The 10974-nt window shown below is 40.8% G+C and overlaps 1 non-coding gene across 1 annotated transcript; it reads left to right on the top strand.

Moving 5' to 3' along the window:
- The first annotated feature begins 5605 nt into the window (after positions 1–5605).
- On the top strand, positions 5606–5712 carry LOC131820186 (U6 spliceosomal RNA). The gene has a single exon (XR_009349505.1). It is a non-coding gene; the product is annotated as a U6 spliceosomal RNA (small nuclear RNA).
- The last annotated feature ends 5262 nt before the right edge of the window (positions 5713–10974 follow it).

Below are 10974 nucleotides of genomic sequence, written 5' to 3'. Positions count from 1 at the left end.
TAGCTTTTAAAGTTAAAAATATCAGAATGATTATAAAAATCAAGGGTGGGATTACTGTGCCAAAATACGAAATACAATGAGAGCCTAGAGATATATGCCCTGAAGCCATTTTAGCTATGAGAGCATTTGAAACTGCTAAAACACACTGAGCTGTGTTGTTAATAGACTCTTGATACTAGAGAAACAAAATTCAAAATCCAGCAGCAATCAAATTTGAGGACTTTGGTACAACCCAAATTTAAGTTGAGATCCCCAAAGCACAAGGAGAAGCAGAAATAAGACTATAGCCTACCTTGCCTTCTGTGTAAACTGAGAAAGTCAATCACTGAATTTGGAGTATGATTGTCTTGTAGAGTCTCCAATATAAGATAAAATCCTGCCAAGGAGGACCATACCATTATTATAGCTCTTAATTATCCCTACTCAATAAGAGTTTCAAATATAATGTCTTGAACATAGCAAAATGTAACAAACCACACAAAGAAAAACCATTAACAAGATTTGATAGACAAAATGGGATTAAGTATGATGTTAAAATGATCAATAAAGATTGTAAAATGGCTTGATTACTCTGCTCAAAGAAATGAGAGGGGAAGCAAATTGAACAAAAACTGAAACTAAAAATATTGAGAAAGGTTTTATAAATGAACCAAATGGATACTCTAGAACTTTAAAGATATGACAGCTAATTTAAGATACCACAGGGGTGCCTGGGTGGCTCACTTAATTAAACCTCCAATTCTTTTTCCTTTTTTTTTTAACACCTTAATTGTATTTTATTTCTTTCATTTTGGCTCAGGTCATGATGTCAGGGTTGTGAAATAGAGCCCAGAGTTGGGCTCTGTGCTGAGCGTGGAGCCTGCTTAAGATTCTTTCCCCTTCTTTTTCTATCCCTCCCTGTGCTCTCACTTGCTCGCTCTCTCTTGCTTGCAAATAAATAGATAGATACATAGATAATAGACAAAGCAAAATAAAAGCAGATTATGAAAATAAATATAAAGATTTTGAAATGAAAACAAGTTCAAAATAAAATAGAGAAGACCTACACAGCTAAAAGTTCATTCAGAAAATCTATTAAAGAAGTCAGTATGACACAAATCAAAAGATTTGAGCATGTACTTTACAGAAAGGGTAATCCAAATGGCCACTCATATATAAAAACTGTTTATCTTTATTATGAATCTGGAATTAAATTGAATTAAATTAAAAATAAATTAAATCCTAAAATGACATACTATTACACACTTACCATATTGGGCAACAGTAAAATTGTCTTGCAAGAATGTGAAAGAATGAAAGTGCCCATAATAAAAACATTTGAGGTAAGTTGGACAATATTTAGAAAACTTAAAAAACTTAAATAAAGATTTGGTCCATTCCTAGAAATACAACATGGAACTAAATGAATATTTTCACCAGGATATGCACACAGATGATTATAGCTATTTCATTCATAACGGCAGATCAGTAGTGGTCTATTTGCACAATGTTACATTAAATAAGAGAGAATATTAACAAACTGGGAGGAGGGGCTAGGTTGTTATCATAAACAGATCTTCTATGGTGCTGATTATGTTCTATTTCTCAAAATCTTTAAGTTAAAAAAGTTTTCAAATTTATATCTAGATAGATAGATAGATAGATAGGTAGGTAGATGATAGATAGACAAATATCCCAGAAGCTGCAATGCTAGGCTAAGACCAGGCTTTAAAGGGCTTTTCTATGCTCTACTAAATACTTTAAACCATTCATTATATCATAGCTCAGTGTTCAAATCTCCATTTGTTTCCTCAGTTTCCTCATATTTATCTTAAGGTGACCTGATCCAGACTTTTGATCACCTTTGTCTAAATATTTCTATTTTAACAAAGTCCTTTTTAACACTGAGAGTCTAAAACATAGAAAAATACTCTGATTGTTATCTCACTAGAGTGGAAAATATATAGTTACCCATTAACTAATGATATCCATGTCTACATTAGATCCATGACATTTTTAATTCTTGGGAGCTTTTGGTTAAATGAATTTTTTAAGCTTCCTTTAAATGAAGCTTTAAGCCATCACCACATGAATAAAATTAAAGAACTAAATGAAAACAAGCCAAGTATTTACAGAGTAATAGAATGTGCAGTGGAAAGAATACAATTCTGAAATCATAAAGCCTAAATTAGTGTGATGCATCTTTACTAGCCATGTAATCATAAACCAGTTATCTAAATGTGTTAGCCTCAGTTTTTTCACCCATGAAATGGTGATGATAATACTTATTATGCAGAGTTGTTGTGTGGATGTGATGAAGCATGGAGCATGAGAGTCTCATATTCCATGCTAAAATGATAGCTATTTTTATACTTATAATAATTCTAATAATAGTAATTAAATTGTTCAAAATGGTAATATTCATTTATATTGAGGCATTGTATTGACTATTCACAGATACATTTACCAAAATAAATTTCATTTTACTTTACCCCCTCTGAGGATATATATTCCCTAATTCAATATGAATCTCATTATGAATAATAATTATCATAATAAATATGCTGATTTTTCTTCTATTTATTTTTAGTGAAGTATCCTTTACTGAATAAGCAAGTCTGTCTAATTCAAAATTTGCATGCTGCTTTCTTATGAAACTAGATTATAGAGTTGTATGAAATAAATTCATGCAGTTAAGACATTTATGTTTGGAAAAATGGGTGGTCAGTTTAGTATTTCAAAAGAAGATTTTAAATTTAAACCTTAAAACTGAGCTCCTTCAGCCTTATTTATAGGCCATCCTTCATGCTTCATAAGTACTCCTTCATTGTAAACTAAGTAATAGTTTTTGTCACAGTGTCTATAACGAAAATGGATTTTATATTCTATTATTTCAGAGTTCGTTGCAGTTTCTACTTCCTTACTTCCTTTTTTGAAAAATAGATTAATTCTACAAAAAGTTTTTTCCAGCTTTATTGAAAAAAAACGACATATTATAATTTGTAAATGTAAGAAATGATTTCTTATAACATTGCAAACTTTTAACATTGTGTAAATTTTGTACAATTTGATAAATTGGTATACATCTTTATTGCAATATAATCTATATAAAAATGTTAATACATCTACTATCTTGTATAGTTGCCACTGTTTTTTATGCATGTATCGTAAGGAATTTTAAGATCTATTCTCTTAGCAACTTTTATGTATATAGTATAGTAGAGATAAACTTCAGAGGTCTTGTGGGTTTTGTTCCAGACTGCCTCAATAAAGTGATTATCTCAAAAAACTAAGTCAAATTATTATTTTTTTTTGGTTTCCCAGTGCAAATAAAAAATTATGTTTCCCAGTGCATATAAAAAATAATCACTATACTGTACTGTTCAAAAGCATTATGCTTTTTAAGAAAAACCATGTATATACCTTAAGTAAACTAGTTCTGAGTTTTCAGTGGGTCATAATTACTGATCACAGATCACCATAACAAATACAATAATAATGAAAAAACTTGAAATATTGCAAGAATTACCAACATGTGACAGAGAGACACAAAATGAACAAATGTTGTTAGAAAAATGGTGGCAGCAGACCTCTTTTATACAAGATTGCTATAAACTTTCAACTTGTAAGAATGTGATATATGCAAAGTTTAATAAAGGGAAGCACAATAAAAATGTATGTATATATTATTAACTATGATCATCATGCTGTACATTAGATCCCCAGAACTTTTTCATATTATAGTTGCAAGTTTGTACCCTTTGACCACCTTATTCCACCCAGGTTCACCTCTTGTCAACTCAACTCTAAGTTTCCATTAGTTTGCCTTTTCCTCAGATTCTGTATGTAAGGGATATCATAATACATAAATTTAAAAAATATATACAATCTTTGAAATATTTCACTTAGTATAACGCCTTCAAGATCCATCCATGCTGTTGTAAATGGCAGTATTTCTTAATTTTTCATGGTTAAGTAGTATTCCATAGTATATTTTTACCATACTTATTTTATTCTTTCATCCATTAATGGATACTGAAGTTATTTCCATCTCTTGCTTAGAGTTAATAATTTTATAATAAACATAAGAGTGCAGATATGTCTTTGAACAGTGATTTCGTTGCCTTTAGATATATACCTAGAAGTGGGATTACTGAATCATATGGTAATTTTACTTTTAATAATATGAATAATCTCCATACTGTTTTCCATACAAATTTATATCCCTATCACAGTGCATAAGTTCCCCATTTTCCCCAATATTTACCAAAATTTGTTAGTTTCAATTTTTGGGTAGTATGTATTATAAGAGGTAGTAATATCTTGCTGTGTTTTTCAGAGGTAAACAACAACAACAACAACATAATGACTTTGCCCTGAGTTTTTTACGTTGAGCACTTTTTAATGCTCCTGTTGGTCATTTATATAACTTTTTTGAAAAAAAAAAGTCTATTGAGATCCTTTTGCTATTTTTTAAATTATATATATTTTTTCTATTTGTATCTGTTGGTTATTAACCTCTTTTCAGATATAAGATTTGTAAGTATTTTCTTACATTCTGTGGATTGTGTTTTCATTCTCTCTCTCTTTTTTTTGGCAATGCAGAAACTTTAGTTTGATGTAGTACCATTTATTTATTTTTGCTTTTTTTGCTTGTGTTTTTGGTCTGGTATCCAGAAAACTATTGGCAAGACCAATGTCAAGGAGAATTTGTCCTATGTTTTCCTTTAGGAAATGTAATGTAGTTTCATGCATAACCTTTAAGTCTTTAATTTATTTCAAGTTAAGACTTATGAGTGATATAAGGTTCCAGTTTCATACTGTTTATGTGACTATTCAGTTTTAAATATCATTTATTGAACAGACTATCTTTACCCATTACATATGTTGGCCCCTGTCAAATATTAGGTGACTGTATGAAAGGATTTATTTCTGGACTCTCAATTCTGTTCTACTTGTTTATGGGTCTGTTTTTATGCCAGTATACTTTATTGTTTTGAGCATGAGGGCTTTGTAGTATAGTTTCAAATCAAGAAGTGTAATTTCTCTTCTTCATTCTTTCTCAGAACTGCTTTTATTATTTGTCGTCTTTTATGGTCTCATATAAATTTTAGGATTCTTTACTTACTTCTGTAAAAAAATAATATTGGATTTTTTTTAAGATTTTTAATTTATTTATTTGACAGAGAGAGATGACAAGCAGGCAGAGAGGCAGGCAGAGAGAGAAGAGGAAGCAGGCTTCCTGCTGAGCAGAGAGCCTGATGCAGGGCTCGATCCCAGGACCCTGGGATCATGACCTGAGCCGAAGGCAGCGGCTTAACCCACTGAGCCACACAGGCGCCCCTAACATTGGATTTTTGATAGGAATTGGATTTACAGATGGTTTTCGGTAGTATGGACATTTTAACAATGTTAATTCTTGCCATTCATAAATATGAGCTATCTTTCCGTTTGTGTCTCCTTCAATTTCTTTATCAATGTCATAGTTTATGGAGTACAGATCTTTCATCTTCTTAGTTAAATCTATTCCTAAGTATTTTATTATTTTTGATGCTATTGTGAATTAGATTGTTTTCTTTATTTTTTCAGATAGTTCATCATTAGAGTGTTAAAATGCTCCTGTCTTGTGCTTACTTTGGCAGCACATATACTAAAATTGGAATGATGCAGAGAAGATTAGCGTGATCACTAAACAAGGATGACATGAAAAACTGGGAAGCATTCCATATTAAAAAGAAATGAAACAAAACAAAATTCTTGTCTGTTATATATTGATCTTGTATTTGGCAGCTTTACTAAATTTGTTTATTCAAAATTTTTTGTGAAGTTTTTAGGATTTTTTAACATGTAAGTTCATGTTATCCAAAAAAATAAAATTTTACTTCTTCCTTTTTTTTTTGGAGTCTTTTATTTCCTTATGTTCCTTGTTTCTCTGGCTAGGACATCCAGTAGTATGTCAAATGAGAGTAGTGAAAGTGGATACACTTGTCTTTTTTCTGATCGTTAAGGGGAAAACTTTCAAACTTTTTTGATTGAATATGAGATTAGCTCTGGGCTTGCAATATGTGTTTTCTCTTTAATAGATTTTTTAAATTATTTTTTAATTTTTTTTATAAACATATAATGTGTTTTTATCCCTAGGGGTACAGGTCTGTGAATCACCAGGTTCACACATTTCATAGCACTCACCATCACTCACCATAGCACTTGCCCTCCCCAATGTCCATACCCCCACCATCCTCTCCCAACACACCTCCCCCCAGCTACCCTCAGTCTGTCTTGTGAGATTCAGTCTTTTATGGTTTGTCTCCCTCCCAATCCCATCTTCTTTTATTTTTCTTTTCGTACGCCCCAAACCGCCTATGTTGCATCTCTACTTCATCATATCAGGGAGATCATAGGATAGTTGTCTTTCTCAGATTGATTTATTTCGCCATGCATAATATCCTCTAGTTCCATCCACAACATCACAAATAGCAGGATTTCATTTCTTTTGATGGCTGCATAGTATTTCATTGTACATATATACTACATCTTATTTATTGATTCATCTGTTGAAGGACATTTAGGTTCTTTCCATAGTTTAACTATTGTGGACATTGCTGCTATAAACATTTGGGTGCATGTGCCCCTTCAGAATGCCACGTTTGTATATGTAGGGTATATACTCAGTACTACAATCACTAGGTCCTAGAGTAGTTCTATTTTCAGCTTTTTGAGGCACCTCCACGCTGTTTTCCAGAGTGGTTGCACCAGCTTGCATTCCCGCGTACAGTGTAGGAGGGTTGCCCTTTCTCCACATCCTCGCCAGCATCTGTCATTGACTGACTTGTTCATTTTAGCCATTCTGAAAGGTGTGAGGTGGTATCTCATTCTGGTTTTGATTTGTATTTCCCTGATGCCAAGTAATGTGGAGCATTTTTTCATGTGTCTGTTGGCCATTTGGATGTATTCTTTGCAGAAATGTCTGTTCATGTCCTCTGCCCATTTCTTCATTGGATTATTTGTTCTTAGGGTGTTGAGTTTGATAAGCTCTTTATAAATTTTGGATACTGGCCCTTTATCTGGTATGTCATTTGCAAATATCTTCTCCCAGATAACTTCTGACAGTCATCTTTTGGCTTTGTTAACTGTTTCCTTTGCTGGGCAAAAGCTTTTTGATCTGAGGAAATCGCTATAGTTCATTCTTTCCCTTGCTTCCCTTGCCTTTGGCGATGTTCCTAGGAAGAAGTTGCTGCTGCTGAGGACAAAGAGGTTGCTATCTGCTCTCTCCTAAAGGATTTTGATGGATTCTTTCTCACATTATACTTCTTCACCCATTTCCAGTCTATTTTCATGTATGGTGTAAGGAAATGATCCAATGTCATTTTTCTGCATGTGGCTGTTCAATTTTCCCGACCCTAAAGCCAGCGGCTCCTTCTCTTCCCCGGGGGCGGCGTGCTGCGCCTTCCCCACACTTGCTCCTGGGGAGGGCGGTGACACAAGTGTGCAACCACGCTTCTCTCTCAAGCAGAGGGGATGCTAGGGCAAAGAGTATTTCGCTCCATGCGGGTATCTTCCAAACTGCTGTGGAGAGTAGCTCAGGCAAGCAGCAGCAGCATCCCCAAACCCAACTCTGATTTCCCAACGAATGCTGTGCTTTCCCAGGGGAGATGCCCAGGCAAAGAGGCTTTCGCTGTATGCGGGATTCTCCCACCAAGGGACTGGGCTCAAGCAAGCAGCAGCAGCCGCAAAACACTTCTCAGCGAATGCTTTGATTTCTCAGAGGCTTTGGCTTGGAGCGAAGAGCACTTCGCCGCTGCTTCCTCAGAAAGGCTCCAGTCGCGTCAGGGAAGAAGAGCTGCAGGAGAGCTGGTGCCTCTTGGTCCTTGCTTACCCGGGCTCCATGTTCGCGTCCTGGGTTCACACTGCCAGCCCGATCTAAGGAGACACAGCCACCACCGTGCAGTAGCGTGCGTAGCCTAGGACGGCACTCTATGCACTACCATCTCTCGGTGTAGGCATCACTTGGCCTTTTACTCAGGCGCTCAGCAGGACTCGCGGACTAGGCCAGTGCTTTCCCGTCCTGAAAGGACGGTGACAGGACCCCTGCACACTGCCCTGTGCACTGAATAGGGAGTTTTGCGGGACTCCCCCTCTCCTTCCCATTAAACCCCGTGCCTCCTCCAAGCTTCCACATCCTGGTGGAATACGGCATCTGATGGCCAGTTCTTTCTGGGAGTTGTTTCTAGAGTTCAGGGTAGGCGCGTGGTGGCTAGCCCATGTCTCCATCACGGACAGGTGGCCAAGGAGCTGCTCTCTCCTTGAGCCCAAAGGCTTTCTGCATTGACTCCTTCCTCAGAGTGGAGCCCTTTCCCCTGCCCTAATTTTCCCGTCGTGACTCCTTAGCAGCCAGGCTTCCGTCGCTCTGCAGTGACAGACGTGTCCCTTAAGGCTCTTTCCACAGGCGCCACCGCGCTTCTCTCTCAGGCAGAGGGGATGCCCAGGCCAAGAGGATTTCGCTCCATGTGGGTTTATCACACCGTGCTGTGGATACTAGCTCCCGCAAGCAGCAGGCAGCATCCCACAGACCTGACTCTGATCCCAAAGAATGCTGTGCTTTCCCAGAGGGGATGCCCTGGCAAAGAGGCTATCGCTCTATGCGGGTTTCTCCCATCGTGCTGGGAATACTAGGCTAAGGCAAGCAACAATAGCAGCCCACAAAACCGACTCTGTTTTCCCAGCGACTCCTATGCTCTCGCAGAGGTTTTCAGCTTGGCGCAAACAGCACTTCGTTGCTGCTTCCTCAGCAAGGCTTTGGTCATTGGCTCTGTCTCGGCAGGGAAGAAGAGCCGCGAGAGAGCTGGTGCCTGTTGGGCCTTGCTTTCCCGGGCTTCAAGTTCGCGCCCGGGGTTCACCTTGCTAAGCCGAACTAAGCAGACACAGTCACAACCCTGCAGCAGCGTGCACGGCCTAGCATGGCACTCTATGCCTATTACCTTCTCCTGGCCTAGGTAAGGCTTTGTCTTTTGCTCAGGCGCTCAGGCAGACTCGGCGTCTAAGCCAGTGACTTCAATACAGGAGGGAGGAGGCGACAGGATCTGTGCACAGGGCCCATGCACTGCGATCGGGAAATGTGGGGGAATGTCTCCACTCCTTCCCCGGCACACCCCCTGCCACCCACATAGCTGCCACATCTTGGTGGAAGACAGCATCTGACTGCCCGTTTCTCCATGGGGTTTTTTCTGCGAGTTCCGGGTATGGCACCTGGGGGCAAGCCCGTCGGCCCTTGGGACAGGTGGCCAAGGAGATGCTGTCTCCTTGGGACCAGAGGCACAGGACAGGCCTGCCTTCTGCCCAGACTCCTTCCTCAGAGTGGAGCACGCGCCTCTGCCCTAGTCGTCCCCTCATGTCTCCTTAGCAGACAGGCTTCCATCTCTCCGCACAGAGAGCAGGTGACACTTGTCTTGCCACTGGCCTGCTGTTCGTGCACAGCAGGCCATTCGGCTTCCCGAGCGTTTCCCGACCCCAAGACCAAGGGCTCCTTCTATTCCCTGGGGGTGGCGTGCTGTTCGTTCCCCACACTTGCTCCTGAGGAGCGCTGTGACAGACGAGTGCTACCACTCTTCTCTCTCAGGCAGAAGGGATGCTAGGGCAAAGAGTATTTCGCTCCATGCGGGTATCTTCCACCGTGCTGCGGAGACTAGCTCAGGCAAGCAGCAGCAGCATCCCCAAACCCAACTCTGATTTCCCAAGGAAAGCTGTGCTTTCCCAGGGGAGATGCCGAGTCAAAGAGGCTTTCGCTGTATGCGCGTTTCTCCCACGGCGAGACTGGGCTCAGGCAAGCAGCAGCAGCCCGCAAAACACTTCTCAGCAAATGCTGTGCTTTCGCAGAGGCTTTGGCTTGGCGCGAACAGCACTTCGCCGCTGCTTCCTCAGCAAGGCTTCAGTCGCGTCAGGGAAGAAGAGCTGCGGGAGAGCTGGTGCCTCTTGGGCCTTGCTTTCCCGGGCTCCATGTTCGCGTCCTGGGTTCACCCTGCCAGGCCGAACTAAGCAGACACAGCCACCACCGTGCAGTAGCGTGCGTAGCCTAGATTGGCACTCTATGCACACTACCATCTCTCGGTGTAGGCATCGCTTGGCCTTTTACTCAGGCGCTCAGGAGGACTCGCGGACTAGGCCAGCGCTTTCCCCACTGGAAAGGAAGGTGACAGGATCCCTGCACACTGCCCTGTACACTGAACAGGGAGCTTTGCGGGACTGTCCCCTCTCCTCCCCCTTAAACCCCGTGCCTCCGCCAAGCTTCCACATCCTGGTGAAAGACGGCATCTGATGGCCAGTTCTTTCTGGGAGTTGTTTCGCGAGTTCAGGGTAGGTTCCTGGTGGCCGGCCCATGTCTCCACCACGGACAGGTGGCCAAGGAGCTGCTGTCACCTTGAGCCCAAAGGCTTTCTGCTCAGACTCATTCCTCAGAGTGGAGCCCTTTCCCCTGCCCTAATCTTCCCCTCGTGTCTCCTTAGCAGCCAGGCTTCCGTCGCTCTGCAGTGACAGACGTGTCCCATAAGGCTCTTTCCACAGGCGCCACCGCGCTTCTTTCTCAGGCAGAGGGGATGCCCAGGCCAAGAGGATTTCGCTCCATGCGGGTTTATCAAAACGTGCTGTGGAGACTAGCTCCGGCAAGCAGCAGGCTTCCTCCCACAGACCCGACTCTGATTTCCTAAAGAATGCTGTGCTTTCCCAGAGGGGATGACCCGGTAAAGAGGCTTTCGCTCTATGCGGGTTTCTCCCATCGTGCTGGGAATACTAGGCTAAGGCAAGCAACAAAAGCAGACCACAGAACCGACTCTGTTTTCCCAGCGACTCCTATGCTCTCGCAGAGGTTTTCAGCTTAGCGCAAACCGCACTTCGCTGCTGCTTCCTCAGCAAGGCTTTGGTCATTGGCTCTGTAGCGGCACGGAAGAAGAGCCGCAGGAGGGCTGGTGCCTCTTAGGCCTTGCTTTCCCGGGCTCCAAGTCC

The sequence above is a fragment of the Mustela lutreola genome, chromosome 17, assembly GCF_030435805.1.
Source record: "Mustela lutreola isolate mMusLut2 chromosome 17, mMusLut2.pri, whole genome shotgun sequence".
NCBI classification, from domain to species: Eukaryota; Metazoa; Chordata; class Mammalia; order Carnivora; family Mustelidae; genus Mustela; species Mustela lutreola.
This window is presented reverse-complemented; position numbering and strand designations above follow the sequence as displayed.